Source organism: Danio rerio, chromosome 19, assembly GCF_052040795.2.
Source record: "Danio rerio strain M-AB ecotype USA chromosome 19, GRCz13ab, whole genome shotgun sequence".
Classification (NCBI taxonomy): Eukaryota; Metazoa; Chordata; class Actinopteri; order Cypriniformes; family Danionidae; genus Danio; species Danio rerio.
In genome coordinates this window covers 16,307,465-16,327,767 of record NC_141039.2, presented here as the reverse complement: position 1 = coordinate 16,327,767, position 20,303 = coordinate 16,307,465, and the positions used below count along the sequence as shown (strand labels likewise).

Sequence of the window (20,303 nt, the reverse complement as noted above, 5' to 3'; positions counted from 1 at the left end):
TCACCCCACAGATTTTCAATAGGGTTTACATCTGGACTCTGGCTGGGCCATTCCAAAACTTGAATTTTCTTCTAGTTAAGCCATTCCTTTGTTGATATTCATGTGTACTTTGTGTCGCTATCATGCTAAAAGATGAAGTTCTTCTATCATCAACTTCCTAGCAGAAGCCTGAAGGTTTTCTTCTAGTATTAACTGGTATTTAGCATTGTTCATATTTCCTTCCACCTTTACTAAGACTCCAGCTCTAACTGAAGAAAAGCGACCCCAAAGCATGATCCTGCCACCACCATGCTTCACTGTGGGTATGGTGTTTCTTTGGTGATGTGCAATGTTGTTTTTGCACCAAACATACCTTTTGAAACTATGACCAAAAAGTCCAACATTGGTTTCCTCTGACCATAACACATTTTCCCTCGTGCTCTAGGGAAAATTGAACTGGGTCTGGATATTCTTTGTAAAAAGGCTGCCATCTTGCCACCCTATGCCATAACCCAGACAGATGTAGAATACAAGAGATTGTTGTCACATGTATTACACAGTCAATACTTTTAAAGGGGTGGTCCAGTACAGTATCATACTTTAAATTTAACCGATGTGTAATGTAGCTGTGTGAACATAAACAGCATCTCTGAATGGAATGCGCTTAAAGCTCAATGCAAAGGGAGACCTTGGCTTTTACACAGTTTGCTTAGCAAAGCCTACAGTGAACGAAATTTGATTTCAAATATGTCATAAACTCAACAGGTTATGCGCACACACCCTACTGATTGTAGGGGCGTGGCTTAAGGCGCTGTAATGTTATAGCAGAAAAAGTTAAAATGGCTTCCAAACGCTGCTATTTTAACAGCTTCTTCTGTTTCTGTATTTGGGCTTCCAAATGATGTCTCAGTCGAATTTAGGCTCAAACTTTTACAACTCGTTACACTGACTGACGGTCTTTACACAGGCAAAATGCATGCTAGTAGAGGTGTGGTGCTTCCTGGTCACGTTGAGCTGATCCACAAATCACAGCAAGTTATGTTTGCTCAGCAATGAATGCCTCTTAAGGGTAGGCTTCCAGAGGAACTAGGAAATATGACAGTTGTTTTCATGTTAGCTAAGTAGCTGAATATAATCAAATATATATCAAAAATAATGTGCGTTGACGGTTTTTGTCATAGGGGCACTTCAGAACATTTTGAAAGGGCACTTTCTATCCAAGACTAAAAAGGCCATGTGCACTGCACAGGCTGAGCCCTATGTGTGCACGTGCCTGAGCATGAGCACACTTTGCTTTGCATCTCAAGCCTTAAAAATACACTCTGGACCACCCCTTTAATGTTACTGTGGGTTTCGAAGCCTCCCTGATCAGTTTTATCTTTTCATTAATATTAGAGGGACGTCCAGGTCTTGGAAATGACGCTGTTGCACCATATTCTCTCCACTTGATGAAGATGGTCTTCACTGTGTTCCATAATATATCCATGCCTTGGAAAAAATTTTTGTAGCCTTCTCCTGACTGATACATTTGAACAATGAGACCCCTCTGACGCTTTGGAAACTCTCTGCAGACCATGACTTTCACTGTAAGGTGCAACTAGGAAAATGTCAGGAAACAGCTGAATTTTATTCTGGGTTAATTAAAGACTCCTATTTAAAATGAGTTTGAATGTGATTGTTTAATTTTAAACAGCCATGTGCCCAGTTATAAAAGGGTGTGCATACATATGCAACTGTATTTGAGTTGCCTGCACTTAAAATATTTAAGTTTGTTTTTCTTGCAAATGTACAGGTTATAGTTGACATTAAAGGTGGAAAAAGTTCTAAAATGATTTACTGTAGTTTCATTTTTTTACAACACAGAAACCTTGCATTTTAAAAGGGTTGTGTAGACTATTTATAGCCACTGTGCGTTTTAGATAGCCTGGGTAATTACGCATGGAAATATTCAATGGATGCCTCATATACTAATTAAAGTGTTCATTAACACCACCAAACACATCAAAAATACAATGTTTATATTTTTGATGTCATTAGATTTTTTTATTTTTTTATTTTTTATTATAATGTGTTTTTCTTTTTAGACATACAGTACACAACAAACCGAACAAAACATGAAATGCCTGACAACAGGAATATACATATGGCAAAAGCCATAAAACATTGTGCTCAAAACCCACACAATATGGCAGGGCCAGGAAGAAGTTTGGTGAAAACTATAAGGACATTCTCTCATTCCGAATCTCAAAATGCCAGTCTCAAGGTTTATATTGTCCAAATATGGTGACCATGTGCAAGTAAATGATCAGTTGTAAAGTGGCTAAGACATGTTACATGTTCCAGTGGAATAGTCTATTGAATAATTGAATGTCATTATATTTAATGGAAGTTGGTTTATCACTGATCAATGAAATCAAAATGTTCTTACTACACTGCAAAAAACTCTTAGTTGTCTTAATTTTTAAGCTGAATCAAATTAACCTTATGAATCCATTGAACTTAAATTGTACTTGTGGCAGCAAAAGTTAACAGGTAGAACAATCGTTGTTTATGCTTGTTCCTAATCAGTTGTCGTTAGATTGTTGGGTAATTTTTCATTGCAGTACTGCATATATTTATATGTGAGCCATTTAAGATACATGTCGAAGCATAAGATGTTTAGTCATGGTGACAAATACTGTTTTTAGCATGCAGTGTGGAATTGCTATATCTAAGACATCACCCAGCATGTGCCACTTTATTTTTACGCTATTCTAAAAGGTAAAGTATGCAGCATTGACTTGAGGCCTTTAGAGGGCACTATAGACTTGTTGAAAATAAATATACTGTACATCTTCTGTTTTCTGCATCCTTCCACACTTAATCAAGACTTTCTCCTAATGAATTATGAGATTCAAATTTTATGTTTTAGCCATACAGTTGTGATCTCTTTTTACCCTGTTATTGTAGCATTTTGTGTTGAAATCGTGCAATATCAGCTTTCTGTGTGGTTTCATGTGGAGTTAAATCTATTTTTTTTTTTTTTTTTTACAGTACGAGCGCTCAAAAGCTTTTGAAATGTTAATTAATAAGCATGCGAGGGGAAATGTCATTGTGGCTGTCTTATTGATATGTTTATGACCAGCCCACCTATCATGACATTTTGAAGTTTTTCTGTTTCATGAATTTTTCATGGTTTTCCGCAGCTCTCCAAGCCTCTTCACTTCCAGCACTGCAGCCTGCGTCTCTTTCAGCTTTTATCTGCCTTTTTCACCCAGTTCCCAATGCTATGGCCCTTTCACACCAATGGTTTAAGGTTTAATGGTGGTTTTATCAGGGCCGAGAATTCAAGTGAGTAAAGGGATTTCATATTTTTTTTCATCTTGATTATAAACAAGTCTTAGGATAACATGATCCACTACTTCAGTATTAAACACATTCGTATTTATTACTAATTGTTTTAAATATAACATTTTGAGAAGCCTGGACCAACCCAATGGTGAACAAAAATTATCATTTCATTTTTTTTTTTATTTATTTTATATTCAGCTGATATATGGGGCAGTTGGGAGCACCTTTAGCTTAGCATAAATCATTGAATTGAATCAAAATCAAAAGCTATTTTGTATTCTAGGTCAGTGTTTCCCAAAGTCGATATCCAAAAATCAAAATCCAATTTTATTAAATTTTATTTTATTTCTCATGCATTTTCTTTTTGGCTTAGTCCCTTTATTCATCAGGGGTTGCCACAGCGGAATGAACCGCCTACTTATCCAGCTATGTTTTACGCAGTGGATGCCCTTCCAGCCGCAACCCAACACTGGAAAACACTCATACACACTCTTTTACACACATACACCTATACTGCAAGTATTTGGACTGTGGGAGAAACCGCAGCACCCGAAGAAAACTCACGCCAACACGGGGAGAACATGCAAACACCACACAGAAAGGCCAACTGATCCCGCTGGGGCTCGAACCAGTGACATTCTTGCTTTGAGGTGATCGTGCTAGCCACTGTGATGCCCTATCCATAACCTACTGAAGATAGGCCAGTCAAACTTTGTTTAGGTGGGAGTGGCCAGTGTTGCCAACCATTTCCAATGAAAAGTAGCTAAAGCCTGCCCAAACAGTAGTTCATTGTTGCCAGATGACATCACACACTAATTTGCATATCAGTGATGTCATCACAAAGTATCTGACAAGCGTAAAAAAGCTGTAAAAACTGTGAATCTGTTTGAAAAATACATTTCTGTTTTGATCCCTGGCATGTAATGTAATGTGAATGTTTCAGTTTGTTAATAAAAAAAAAATAAAAAAAATAAATAAAAAAAAAGCTCGTCATGTTTCTACTCTCTGAGGTGCCGTGTATTATGTTATATTAAAACATTACATCCAGATGCACAATAAATGGGTTCTTATTCACATATTATTTTGCGTGATGATGTCAATGCGTAATCGCAACTCAAAACTACATCTTTATGTAGTATACAAAATATTTCAAGTTTTCTCAAAATGACTGGTCATCTCAGCAAAAACCTTATTTGAAATATGTCCATTTAGATTTGTATAAAAAATATAGCTGACCCTTTGTAAAAGTAATACAAACACTTTTTTATAAGATTTTATTTTTAAATATAACACTGATATTGAACAGCTACATTCTTTTAAACAATAGCAGCTTGTTTACTTACATGTTTTAAATAGTGAAATTAACACATTTGTAAAAGTGACAACAATTATAGCATTATTGGAATTATTTATTGCTGCCTAAATTACCAACAATTATTTGATAACAAATATCAGTAAATTAACAGTTATGAAAAACAATCTGAACTAGCAATTTACTCTACTAAGTGAAGTCTGCAGCCACTGCTCTTTGGAGTCACTTTTTAAAACATGCTAAAAGTAGCCAAATTAATGTTAAAATTTTCTAAATTTTGTTCCTATAGTTCCTACTTGAAGTAGTATGAATAGTTGCTAAATCTAGCAACAAAATTGCTTAGTTGGCAACACACAAGTGGCGAAAGATGGAAGGGTTTGCATGAAAAGGGGAGTTGCAGTATGTGCACATGCTGATTTTTACAGCGGCAACACAAACAATGATGCAGGGGAGATAGACAGTAGGGCTTGCATAGACTAGTCAAGCGATCTACTACTTCAACCACTTGTCGACGCTCTCAGAAGCAATCGACTACTAGAGCGTGCATTCATTCATTTTCTTGTCGGCTTAGTCCCTTTATTAATCCGGGGTCGCCACAGCGGAATGAACCGCCAACTTATCCAGCAAGTTTTTACGAAGCGGATGCCCTTCCAGCCGCAACCAATCTCTTGCAGATGTTTCCCATCTCTGGGAAACATCCACACCCACATTCACACACACACTCATACACCTGTACCGCATGTCTTTGGACTGTGGGGGAAACCGGAGTACCCGGAGGAAACCCACACGAAGGCAGGGAGAACATGCAAACTCCACACAGAAACGCCAACTGTGTTGAGGATCGAACCAGCGACCTTCTTGCTGTGAGGTGAACGTGCTACTCACTGCGCGACTGCCTCACCCATTACCAGAGCGTGCATTTACCCTAAATATTTATTTTATCAACATTAACACCACAGGGAATCCTCTCGAATGGTAGCATGGTTTCCGCTACATTAATTCTTCCGTGGCGGGGCGCCACACCAAAAAACATTACAGCTTCCCATTCAAAAGATTCAGTCGTGCTTTATAATAGCTGGTTATAATCGCACCAAAAAAAATTTAAAAGGTACTTGAATTATAACAGCGCAGACTTTACTTTGTGTGCGTCAGTTGTTTAACCCTTAAAGTTTACGGGCTGAATGACTGACTGACAGATGCGTGAGGCCAGCTAACACGACGTAGCTTTCAGTTAGATTAACAGTTTCCATAAGTATACTTTACAGATAAAGGTCTATTGCACTACATATTATGGTTTTATCTTAATAATTGTGCACGCAAGCTAAGAGTTATTTCAATAACGCCATAGGTGTTTGGTAGATCTGTATAAAAAAAAGCCTGCCACCACAGCTGGAAAAAAAAATAAAATCCTATAGGAAACACAGAGTAATGTAATGAACATCTGTTTCCTCTACTAACCAAGCTAGCGAAATCATTTCTTGCTATCCCTGCCTCCAGCACACGGAGTGAAAGAAATTGTCTTTGGCCGGCAACACTGTAACAAGACAAAGAGAAACCTGCATCCCTCTCACGCGGATGCGCATGTATTTCTAAATGTAAACCAGCGATCCTTGAACTTGACCAGACTGACTAGAGGATGAGAGCAGGGATGATGTGTTCTGTATATGAAGTCGGATGAAGTAAGATTCTCTTCCTTATTTCTGTCGAAAACAGGGTAAATATAAATGATTAAATTGCAAGTTGAAGGGCTTTTCATTCATAGTTGCGTTACTTTTTTTTTTTCTATGACTTTTAAACATGAAATACATTTTCTCATACATTATGTCTGCATGTTAAAATAGCATGCAGTCATTTGTTATTTTACTGTGTCTGTGCATATTTTATTTATTATTTTAATATATTTTTAAATTTATTTATTAATATTTTATTTATTATTTATTTTCTGTTTGGCTGTATAGATTATTGTCGCTTGTTGAACTATTTTTTTTCTGAACCAAAATAATTTTCATTCTTGTTATCACTGCTGGAAACTTAAATATTAGAGTTATTTTTTTTTTTATCAGACTACTTGTTTTATAACAGACTTATACTTGCACGCTGTCACGATTACCAGCGATCCTATTCCATTAGATTGCTGGAGTGCTCTAACAATAACCATGGACTTCAAATCCGCCATTTCCGGACTACATATTCATACATGCACTCCGGTCACACTCACACATGCTTCCTCATCTAGACTGATTACTCGCACCACCAGAGGATTGTCAGAGACTGATTGCACACACTACTTAAGCCACACACTCACCTATTCAGTTTGCCAAGTCTTGTTTACTGTCAGCAGCTCTACAACGTGTTTCCCAGCCTTGTTATCCTGTGTACCGACCTTAGTTTTGTTAGTATCTTTGTCTTTTTCTGCTGCCTGCCTTTTGACCTCTCGCCTGTTACTGATTACGATTCTGAACTGCCTACACATACTACACATACACATACATTTGGAACTGAGTTTGACACCTGTGACCTAGAGGAAACCCATGCGAGCACGGAAAAAAAACATGCAAACTCCATACAGAAATGCCTACTGACCAAACTGAGGCTCAAACCAGAGACCTTCTTACTGTGAGGCAAACAAGCTACCCCCTGTGTCACCGTGCAGCCGTATACTGTAAACTTAGTAACTAAATCATTTTGACTAAGGTATATCTATCAAAACTGAAAAAGTACTGCTAGCAATACTAACTAACTTTGCCTCTGAATAAACATAAACAAAGAACATTGATCACACACTTACCAAATCTGTAGCGACAGGACAATCAACACCAATTAAAAGCATGTCTTTTTTTGTTATTTCACCATTTCCAGAACTCACTGGTTCCTCACAAACATATGTTTGTCTCGTGCAAACAGACCACTGTAATCCAATTGCTTGGGACCACATGCAAACTGTGCTCTCATCGCGGGGAAATGGAAACAACCCTTCATTGCAGCACATTTATAAACACAACACTGATCACCCATGTCTCCAAACAATTCTACGTCTACTTGTTTGAATTACAGATGACAACACAACGTGGCATCTCTATGAACACTGGCTGATTTATACTTCTGCGTCAAGCACACGCTTAGGCCGTCGGTATCACTGACACACACCTCTCAAAAAATGTAACTACATGCACAACGACGTGTAGCACAAGCTCTGTGATTGGTCGGCTTGGTAGCGCTGACAAGTGCGAGCAGGACCGAGAGCCGCGCGAGTCCGATAGAGCGATTGTGGAGTCCTGTGAAGGAACTCCAGATGGAAAGTTTTGTTTTGTGTTTACCTCATGGTTAAAGTTGCTGCACGTCTGCCGGTTCCTGCTTCAAAATGAGTAAGTTTGAACCACTTGTACATTAAGGAAGTGTTTAGAAAAAACAAAACACCAGCAAAAAAACTCAACAAAGAGGAACATAAACAACTCACTGCCAATTAGTGTTTCGGAAGTGTTATTGCAGAAAAACAGCACACAGAAGTATAAATGCACAGCTACACACGTTCTGTGCACCGTGGGACACATCGATCACTTGATGCAGAAGTATAAACCAGGCTTAACAGGTAAAAGGAGTCTTTGAAGCTATATCATGCAAATGAATGAAGTTTTACATTTGCAATTTGTTCACAATAGAATGCATTGATTCGTTCTTTATAAGTCTTTGTCATGAATTAATGAACAGATGAGCTGAAATCTCAATAACGTCACTTTCCTCCAGCCAGCACAGACGGCCAATCTCCACGCTGGAATTTACACAATGATCTCAACATGTGACGTTGCTTCAAAATTTCTTTTTAAACTGGAAAAACAAATTTGCTCTGAACAACAACAATCTTTTACTTGTAAGCTAATCCTAAGTGTCCTAATCGTGTTTTTAGCAACGTGGGACATTTCGTGACCCTTTAAAGTGCTTTGAGATGTCATGTTTTTTTTTTTTTTTTAGCTCTACTATCAGAAATGGAATTCACATGACTGTAGCATATCAAAGACAGCAAAGGTTGCATCTGCTGCCTTTGAAATTCAATAAAAAGAAGGCATCTCAGAAGACAGGAAGTGGAGGAGAATTTGTATACAGACTTGCCTTTCTTTGTTGGAGCATTTTGGAGCTTCGACACAGGGTGCAAAACCTAGCACATGGATCCACTGGATTTTAGAGATGGAAAGCAAAAAAAGAAGCATAACGGCTAATGGTAGCACTGCGGATTTGTTGATATGCAAGTAAGAAGACCAAAAGTCTGATATAATTGGCTGAGATGCTTCATCTAATCTATGTTGATACTAGAAGATGTGTTGCAGTATCTTGCCACTGTTAAAACGTCCCTATTAGATCATAAGATACTGATTTTGTAGCAAGTTGTACTGATTTGTACTGTACTATTGTATCACGGTTTTCAGATCTTGGAATGTTACGTTTGATGTTTAAAATAAAAAGAGAGTGCTACAAACAAATTTCATAATCAAATTTAAGTTTTAGCCTGTAACCTATAAGAAACAAAATAGGAACCAATCTGATAAGTCAATAGTTACCACTTACCACTAGCAGAAAGAAAGGCATGCAGGTTTGGAATAACATGATGATGAGCAAATGATGACAGATTGTTCATTTTTGAGGTTACTTAACCTTTAAAAAGAGCAGTGGAGGCCATTGAAACATGGAAACATTTGCACACCGTTAATGAATGTAAAGAGGTTTACAGGTTATTGGTGTAATCACACTTGTAATGGTGAAATATCCTCACCTTTCATCTGTCTTTGCTTCCTGCACTGATTTCACAAGCTTTGCTATTTATACAGGATTGATTAAGAGCTATGACTTTCAAAAGAATCATCCTAGTGATTAACCCTCTCCTGTGCTCTATTAAACTAAGTATAACCTCCGTAAACCAGGAGAAGCTTGACTGCCATCTGATTGAATCCTTATGTGAAATACAGAGACGGTGTTAGACTGCAAATGAACATAGAAAGATGAAGCATAAAATGGAGGAATGTAGGAAATGGAACAGAAAAATTTGACTTTGAATATGACATTCTTGATATGGGAGTTGGATTTATAGAATCAGTGTGTGATGCAAGATGGGAGAAGGGAGCAAGTGGAAGGAGAGTGAGTGATTCAGTGTGTCTTTGGATTGATTTGAGCAGTGGAACTGGGCGGCTCCTTTTTGGATTCCATTTCCAACTGTCTGGCAGCATCCATAAATATTCAGAAGTTGATTTGACTATAGACACAAAGGAAAAGTTTCTTATTATTATTCAAGATAAAATTGCAATCAGTTTTGTGCAAGTCTTTATAAATATTTATATACTTTCAAAAAGAAACTAGATTTAAAATCCAATGATCCACTTGTAAAATGCAGACCGATTCACCCTGTCTACACACTATTATTACTTGATGCTCCAGAATAACTATATTTTCATGTTTTCACAGGCAATGTAAAATTTTATAAAAATGTTCAGAGAGGTCAACTTCAAGCCCAAAAATATCCCCTAAAGTGTACTGTACCTCTGGACAGGGATGGCTGACGTGAAACTGAGTTTTGACAAAGTGTCGAGATCCTGAAGCACAAGTGTTTCAAAATACTGCACCAAAGCATGATCTGAAACAGCCATGTCACATGTCTAAAGTGTTTTGAAACATTAGGTCACCTGGCTACAGCAATTCAACGCATTGGGCATTCCAGAAGCATCTCGACACAAAGCGAATCTGGGTTTGACTGACTGGGTCAGAAAAACATCTCTATCTTCTGTAGCCTAGTGGACTGTGCATGTGCACTGAGTAACTGTGCTGCAAATAGCCCGAGTTCAAATCCTGACTTGTACAAATACATTGAAATTATGATTTGATGTATTTTATTAATGTTACTTTATTATGACCGAAACAAGACATATTTATACACAAAGTGTTTATTTGGATGTCAGACCAATGTTAAAACAAAACATGTTACAAGAACTGAGCATTTAAAAACTAACATTTATAGCTGCATCACCCTGGATTGTTGATTATCGCGGCATGCTAGTCTGGAAATCTTACCACTTCACTAAATCACTTCAAGCCTCAAATCTACAATGTGGGGTTCAAAACTTCAATTTGCTTGTTTCTTTGCTGAAGCTTGCTTTGCTTAGAGGTTTGCTTAGAGCAATACATAAATACCTCTAGATGTGACTGTAGATGAGACTGGTTTCGTAAAGTTTTGAAGGTTTGACACATTTGCTTTGACTGTTTAAGTGTTTCAGAAAGCCTCGGTTTGCCAACTACTTCCTCTGGACTTGGAAGAAGAAATGCCTGTCAAACGCATCAAAAGTGTGAAGCAAAGTAAATCCATGTCCATCTGGCCTCAGAAAACAGCAGAACTGCAATAGAAGTCTGTCCAGGCTGACACTGGTTTAGGCCATCAATATATTCTTGATGCCCTCTACTGAAGCTTTCAGAAAACCTGCAATAAAACGAAATACTATGTTACACTTGATCTGCCATCATACAAAGTTAAATATTTATAATCTTCTTCTTCTTCTTTGGCCTTAGTCCAGTATGGTTGCAGGGTCTGCTCTTTGGAACCAGTCCTCCATTTAGACTTGTCCATATGATAACGACTTTTTTACACATTCCGGCCGGCCTGTCACCTGGGCCTGTCACCCTCATACACTACGGACAATTTAGCCTACCAATTCACCTGTACCGCATGTCTTTGGACTGTGGGGGAAACTGGAGAACCGGGAGAAAACCCACGCGAACGCAGGGAGAACATACAAACTCCTCACAGAAATGCCAACTGAGCCAAGGTTCGACCAGCAACCAAGCAACCTTTTTGCTGTGAGGCGACAGCACTACCTACTGCGCCACTGCTTCACCCTGAAATATTAAATATATATATATATATATATATATATATATATATATATATATATATATATATATATATATATATATATATATATATATATATTATCCCATTCAATAATTTTGACTCATGCCTCTGAATATATGACTATTAGGGTTTAATTTAATTTCTATAGGATTAATGTTGCAAAATATCTATTTTTAATTGCACGCACAAACAAACCCAACCAAATTAGGTACTGCTATGAGTAAACTGCAGCAATCCAAGAGAGGAATGAAGACAAAGAGATAAACAAAGCACACACCAGAACATATAACAATCAATAAAGAAACAAGGACAAAGGATGGTTTGTGAACACAGCCAATTACAGTATATAAATAGCACCCAGAGGAAACCCACACCAACACAAGGAGAATATGCAAACTTCACACAAAAAAGCCAACTGACCCAGTGGGCACTCAAACCAGCAACCTTCTTATTATGAGGCGACAGTGCTAACCACTGAGCCATATAATTATTTAGACTTTCAAAAAAGAAAATGCTCAAAGACTCAAAATCCAAAGATCCACTTGAAAAATGCAGATAAATTCACCATGTCTACACACTATTATTACATGATGCTCTGGAATAACTTTATTTTCATGTTTTCTCAGGCAAACCTAAACTTATGTTCAGAGAGGTCAGCTTCAAGGACAAAATATCCCCTAAAATGTACTGTACCTTTAGACTTGGAAGAGGCAATGCCCCGTCAAATGCATCCAAAACCACGAATTTAAGTAAATCCATGTCTATCTGCCCTCAGAAAAACAATCTTTGCCCAATGTGACATCCTTTGCTCGATAATCACATTACCTCTGTATAAACAACCACCTTTCACAGGACAAACAGTACCAATAACACCATGGTGGAGGAGAATGGGGCTGTGACACAATAACATGTCAAAAGGCACATGGTCTTGTCTCAACTTGATCCAAGACAGGATTAAAATAGAGACATGCAGGACTGCAACAAGGTCTACAGCTCTCTATTCCTTTTAAGAGATAACAAGGTCAGAAGTACCACTGACTCAACCGCTTGAAAGTGGCCCTGTCAAAGCTTCAAAAACACGAGAAAATGTAGCTGCAGACAGGTTCTAATTCTCTCACCTCTCACATTAAATGAGAATCAAACTAAGACAGAGTTTACACAAAAGGATTTGTCTTGGTGATCGAAGTGTCTAGTGGTAAGTATATGCATCATGTTGTCATGCGTCAAGCTGCAAAAATACACCTTTTGAAGCAGAGAGATGCTTCGTAAAATAATTTCAAAAGGTGTCTTGAGCTCAGACAAAGAGGCTCATTCAGAGACCAAACTGAAATTCTCAATCCTCAGCCAGGAATGCTGAATACTGCTCTAAGAGAAAGCAGACCATTCTGATTGAAACCTGCCAAGGAGGTTTTGAAATGTAATGCAAGACCCAAAAGCATATAGCTTGAGAAATGTCATATAATACCGTATACTTTTCTGACACTATACTAAGCTGACAAAACTTAAATCTTCTCCAATAGGACAAATGTTGCAGCTTAAAGGTGCAGTAGGTGATCTGGCTACTGGTTAGCAACAAGTTAGCATGATATATTTGAAACACTGTCCCTCCCCTGCCATCCAAAGCCACGCCTCCTGAAATCACACGAAAGAAGATAACAGAGACCAAGTAAATCATGTCATTCGCCACTTAGGAAACTTTACAGCACTTTATAATACTATAATTCTGAATTAAAAAACTGTATTATATTTAACACATTTTCAGTTGTGTAGCAAGCAAACCTTGTCACAGTGTGGTATATTTTATGCATGCAAAAATCGCTAGTCTTACTATCTCACACGCTTTGTCTTAAAGTAACTACTGTATGCTTAGAGCTTGGCTGGCAGTGTGAAGAAATTACATTTATTACTAAGCCATACTTACGTGCTATTTCAGACCGAATATTCAGAGTAGCAAGGTAAACAATATAGGGACCATTTCACAGGTTGTCATTGTTTAAAAATTATCCGATGTAAGTATAAAACCAACTTGACCTCAGGAAAGCAGGCAAGGCGAAATAGCGCTATTTACTAGTTTTGTTGTTAACCTAAATAAAAATCTGTTATCGATGCTGTAAAAGGTCCCCTAGAAACTAAAAATAGTCACATCAATCATTCTCCAGAAGATTTCAGTGGCTAAAGAACACTTCTGAGCCCATTCATAAAACAAGAAAATCTACAGTATATAAGCTTTGTGAGACTAAAATAGTTTTAAAACAGAACATTACCTGTCTAAAAGAAATACTTCAACCGTGGTGTCAACCTTCCTCCAGCATGTAAAAGTAACTCCAATATTGCTTCAGGATTTTAAAAAGTTTTGATTCAGTATTTGTTTTTACTGGTGTCTTTCTCTCATGTACAGATGAACATGGCCTGCGTGCACGCACATACAATAGATCTGCGTATGGCTGCAGATGCACAAGTCTACATTTTGTCATCTTGGAATTATAAGGTTCTATCTGTGTTCTGAATGATTTTGAGATAACAAGCTTTTTGCATTTCATAGCAAACAGTATGTGTGTAACATTTAATTTTTAAAATTCAAAGTCTTAAAATGTAAACAACTTATAAAATAAAAATATCCCATAATGTAAATAAGTTAATTGTCATTTAATAAGAATATGTCAATAACTTAATTTTGACAAAAAAAAATGTCAGATAGAACCTTATAATTCCTAGATGACAATTTGTTGACAGACAGTTTGGGCCAATTATCAGAATTATGGGAGTTTTCAGCCTGAACATTTTTTTATTGTAATTTAAAAAAAAAATTACTTATGCTTTACCCAGAATACAAAAATACAAATTAATACATTTTAGATCATTTATTTTATATCAGTACTATTGGAATGTGAAGAGACTTTTAATCAGCACAACATAAGATATTTCTGAAGACACTTCACCTTTAATCCTCTTCATTTACATGGACTACATGTTTGTACTTCAATCTACTGTAAATAAGGCATTTACCTTCCTGTCATGTTCGGGTCAAATCTGACTGATTTACAACCTAAATCACTCATAAATATTGTGTTTTACATCTGATTGCCTTAAAACCTTATGATATCCTCCACACTATGCATTTGAACATTTAAAAGGAATGATCATCTCTTTCATGGAATTTTTAGTGTTCTAATCAACCTTGTTACACTTGTGGTGTTCCCAGTCAAAAGTGACCACCATAGGAAATGAATGGGTATTCAGGCTATATTCATTCATCAGACAGAAAATGTCCCCACACACACTACCCCAACTCACTCACTCACTCCAGACTGAACAATGTCTTTTGCAGGTACACATCTCTTTTATGCGCTTATGTGCCGATTCTCCAGCCTGATCTCATAAGGAAACTGGTAAAAAGGTAATAATTTTACGTTTTGTCGGTTTAGTGGCCAATTCATATGAGTTCAGTCATACAAAATTGTAGGATTTTTAAAAGGAGGCGTGGCACCCAACACCACCCAACCCCACCCCGAAACCCAGTCGTCATTGGGGATTGGTAAATTGTACAAAACTGTACAATTTGCAAAATGAGATTGTACAAATAAGTTATGAATTGCCATAAAAGTGTTGGATCGTCCAATTTGAATCAACTTCCTGATAAAGCAGTGTATCATATCTTCTCACAGACAAGCATACTAGGTGTCTGTTATGTCAATCCATGTATGTGTGTCTTTCTTTATTTTTCTATTTTAGATTGTATTATCTCATTCAAAAAATGACCAAAGTATGACTAGTGCTAGTTCTGTGTCCATGCTCACCATCTATACCCTCAGTCACTATTCCCTATATTAGTACACTAATATAGTGCAATTGAGGACTGAACATTTGTTCACTCAGAACACAGGAAAGGATAGCATTTTGTTTGTGCTTTGCTGGTTGATAAATCTTTCAGATGTATTAAAATTAAAATTTCTTCAGTCAGACTGATAGTTATTTTAGCGAGCTGTCTATTAGTAATGAAACAAAGTATATTGATTTCTGTCATCTACACTCAAAAAAAAAAAAAATTGTTGAATGAACATGATTTAATCATGGCACCCTTTATGCATCTAATCCAATCAAGTAAACCTGAACTGCTTTGAACATGTTGTATGAACACAAAGCACATTTGTAGATAAAACATGGTTTCAATATGTCAGTCTAACTTCTTTGCAACTAACTGATTCAAAATGTTTGTATTGTGTCATTCTAATTAAAATGATTCTAATTTACTCAATGTAAATTAAATTATGTCTTGTTAAATCAGCTAGTAAATTTCTTGTTCAATATTGTTGTTTAAATTCATTAATTCATTCATTCATTTTCTTGTCGGCTTAGTCCCTTTATTTATCCGGGGTCGCCACAGCAGAATGAACTGCCAACTTAGCCAGCAAGTTTTTTTACACAGCAGATGCCCTTCAAGCCGCAACCCATCTGGGAAACATTCACACACACACTCATACACTACAGACAATTTAGCTTTAGCAATTTAGCTGATATGCGCGAAGTGACTCTCCAGAGTGAGAGTTATCGATTTGAAGCGTCTCAGTCTTATTGAATCAACATGTTCTGATCAAATTCATTTGATTATTTCTTGATTCAGTTTCAAATAACATGAATTAATCATTTAACATACGTAAAGTTGATTTGTCCTTTTCAATCTGACAAATTTTTATTTTGTAAATCCAATACATGCCTAGTTGTTTTTTTTGAGTGTATTGTTCATTTTGAAATATATTTTTAGCACCTATTTTTATTTTCATTGCAGTTATTTTTACGTCTAATTTTGTAAATTCATGTTAAACACTACTTTGAGACATTGTTTACAGCTAAAGGATGTTGAATAAAAATTTGGTGGAGAAAAATGATTTTTGGGCTAATATAAGAGCAGTTAAGGCAGACTGATCAATTTTGACTGAGAGCACTAAAATAAGGGGCAGGATGTGAACACGACAGGAGGGTTAAGCTCATAATCGCATCAAGAATAAGTACATAACTACATGTTAATATACATACATAGGTTTATAATGTAAATTGGCGTGCATGGAAACACTTTAATCACATTATTGCATTCTCACCAAACTGTGCATGTGTTTATTAGAAATGTGCTTTTGATGAAGTTTGCCACTTATTTTTGACCATGCTTTTGTAGACTAACTGTCAATGATCATTTATATCTCCAGTGGTATAGGTGCACAAACAGAAAACTCTCATGGACTAAATTGGAAATGAAATTTGCTTCATAAATGTCACAGGAGAGGGGCGGGACCAGAGCAGTAAGTATGGATGACAGTTTATTTGTAGAGTAAACAGGTAAAGTCTATTGCAGGATATTGATGAGCTGTGGACCAGATGATGAAGAGGGACCAGAGGATAATGATGAACCAGGAACTCTGAGAAACACACAACCAAAGGAGACCAGGAGAGAATCACACTAGGAGTATGGTAGACGCAGACACTGGAGATCATAAGGAAACAAACAGGTAAGTAAAACTGATGCCACAGTGACACTAGGGGCCCTATCATACACCCGGCGCAGTGTGGCGCAAGGCGCGGCGCAATAGTCTTTTGGTAGTTTCAGCTTGGCGCAAGAGTCGTTTTGAGGCGTTGCGCTACGCTGTTTAAATAGCAAATACATTTGCGCTCAGATGTGCGCCCATAGGCGTTCTGGTCTAAAAAGGAAGGCGTTCTGAGGCGGACTGCTGGCACGTTGCTATTTTGAGAAACTATAATAGATTTTTCATTAGACCAAAACAAATCCGGTCTAAACTCCGGCTCAGAGTTGCGCCTCGCTTACGCACTGCTTAATACACACACGAGAGCAAAAGGTAAATATCTTTACATATGAAAAAAATTTAATATTAAGGATATATATAGGATATAATAAGAATAGATATAGGATATAAATTTTCTAGCCTACATAAATATGAAAAACCACTGCTTTTATGTCTTCTTCATCTCGAGAGGCTTTTTCAGTTCATTCATAACAATTTGCTTTTGTATAATGTTATTATTATTAGCATTATTATTTATTATATCCATATTTATATTTGTTCTATTAAAAACAAGCTTAGATTTGCCCACCTGTCAGGTTTTGGACCATATGAGGCACAGCATGTGTTTTAGGATATAACTCAGGTTTATGAGCTCATTTATTACAGTTATTATTGTTCATTTATTCGTTTGCTGGAAATTAGAACTGAATTTAGAAATAGTTTTGAACTTAATATTTGCGCTTAACAAACAAAATTATTTATTTGTAGACTAATTGCTGTCTGTGCGTAAAGGTTTCCTTATCCATGAGCAAATGTGAAAGTAGTTTCATTATCTCTCATTCTCACGCAGTAGATGCTCTGTTTAACAGTTTTCTGTTAAAAAACTGTTAACTGTTTGCTAGTGAAATGCTGATTTTTTCCACTTAGACTTACTTTGCGTCCTGTAAATAGCGAATGCGCTCTTGACGCAACGCAGCTGACTCTTAAAGGGAATGGGAGATGAGACTCTAATTGGTTTATTCTAAAAACACACCTATAACTCATTAAGAACATAAACTCAACCCCCAGGGCGCAAAGCAGGTTTTCCCGTCCTTAAATTAGCAAAAACGCATTCTGACACGCCCTGAAAGCGTTTGCGCCCTGCGTTTTGCGCTCTGCACATGGACCGTCAAAATAGAGCCCTAGAATTTAAGCTTGTGAAATTGGGTCGTATGGCACTGTGAAAAGGGGCGGATTTAAACAAGATGATTAGACAAAAGTCTAATTGGTCCATGTTTTAAATTTCTGTCCAGAGAGGTTATATTTTGATCGTCAAATGGTCTCACGCAGTCAAGTGATGCGATTTTGCTGGTCAGAGTTTACCAAGCTTGAATTTTGCAATGCAGTGAACTGTGAAACATGTCGCACAAGCTTGCATTTACACGTTCCATGCGTATGAATGGAAGCCTATGGGGAGAAATGTCCTGTGTGACCGCAGCTTGAGTCTATGAGGTTCCACTGACCTTGAGAGTAGTTCTGTCATGCAGTAAGGCCAGACACTGAGTGAGAGACGGTAAGGGGTTTTATCTAGATGGAGTGATGTGCGGTGACCGATTAGGCAGGTAGACCAATAGGCAGGTGACTGGTATCGGGGTGCTTGAGGTGACTGTGAGTGGGGGGAACCTGCGGCCTGGCTGTGATATTTGATATCTATGACATTCTGAAACTTTACATCCACTCAACATTGTTGAACTCACTGCACCATCTTTGCTACCAACGTGACAAGCACAGATAAATCCAACTGAAAGTTGCAATTATTGCCCACACATTTTCTATGGCGCCAAAAAAAGCATGATGTAATACAATCATACAAAGGTGTTTTGCATTAGATCTCAATTACCTAAAACAGCAGCGAGTAAAATACCTACAGCTTCTGACTCCATCATTTATACTGTCCAAGTGGCACAAAATAAATGGCTGTAAATAAAATAAATGAAATAAAATAGCCACAATTCTTCAATATGGTTTGATAATGAAGATGCACAATATTGGTATTATGGCATTTAAAAATAAAATAATTAAGAATTTAATTAAATTAATACCGAAATCAATATCTTTCACTCATTTTTCTTCAGCTTAGTCCCTTAATTCATCAGGGGTCGCCACAGCATAATAAACCACCAACTTATCCAGAATATGTTTTACGCAGCAGATGCCCTTCCAGCTTCAACTAAGTGCTGAGAAACACCCACAGACACTTTCACACATACACAATTAAGTTTATTAAATTCAGCCATACCGCATGTCTTTGGACTGTGGGGGAAATTGGGGCTCCTGGAGGAGTAAAAGAAATTAATAATTATTTATTATTTTAAACTCATGTGAGTTTTACGAATATTAAATAATATTAAAACTTTTGTTTATTCTGAGCATGTATCAAAGCAATATAAACTGCATATTTGTTTTGCTGTTATACCTTTTTTGCAGCTTAGATCAATATTGTGATAAAAACTTTAAAAATAATAGCGGGCATAATAGCAACAACAGATTGTGATATGGTCATAAACCTTTTTGCAAATAATGTAAGCTGCATGCAAATCGTCACCTTAGAATTAGAATGTTGTATCTGACATTTTTGTTAAAGTTAATGACATAATCTTATTAAAATGACAACTTATTTACATTATGCAATGTATTTTTATAAGTTGTTTACATTTTAGGACTTTTTATTAAAAAAAAAACAAAGGTTACACTGTTTGCTATGAAATGCAAAAACTTTAAAGCTCAATATCTCAAAATCATTTACTAACCCTAACCCTAACCCTAACCCTAACGCAGATAGAACCTTTTAAGTCCAAGATGACGAAATGGGATTGAAGAGTTTCACGCTTGACATGTAGACATAAATAATTAAGTCCTTAGTCTGATTGTTGGCCATAATCACATGATTCGTACACATATACATGTAGTCACTATTAAGAAACACACAGATTCAGGTAATTTACAGGTAATTCATTTACCCCCTTCCCCCCCACCTTTTTTTTTCCCCCTTTCTGTCTTTTTTGGAATCAGCCACTTTGGATTTGGCAGTGGATGGAGGCTTGGAAAGTATTGAAGCTGGATATTTCTTCTGCTTTGGCACACACACTTTGTACATTTATTCTCAAACTCAGCTTTCAAGATCCCCCATCTATACTAAAGTCTGTCAATCTTCAAAGCAAATGAGAACTCACAAACCCTAGAGGGCCATCAGAGCATTCTATAAATGTCCAGAAATCCAAGGCTAGACAAAGACTAAGTA

General features: G+C 37.0%; 1 protein-coding gene across 1 annotated transcript in view; it reads left to right on the top strand.

Moving 5' to 3' along the window:
* The window catches only part of LOC147839576 (uncharacterized), an 846,284-nt gene that overhangs the window by 768,062 nt on the left and 57,919 nt on the right, over positions 1-20,303 (top strand). The gene's annotated exons all lie outside the window — the stretch shown is intronic.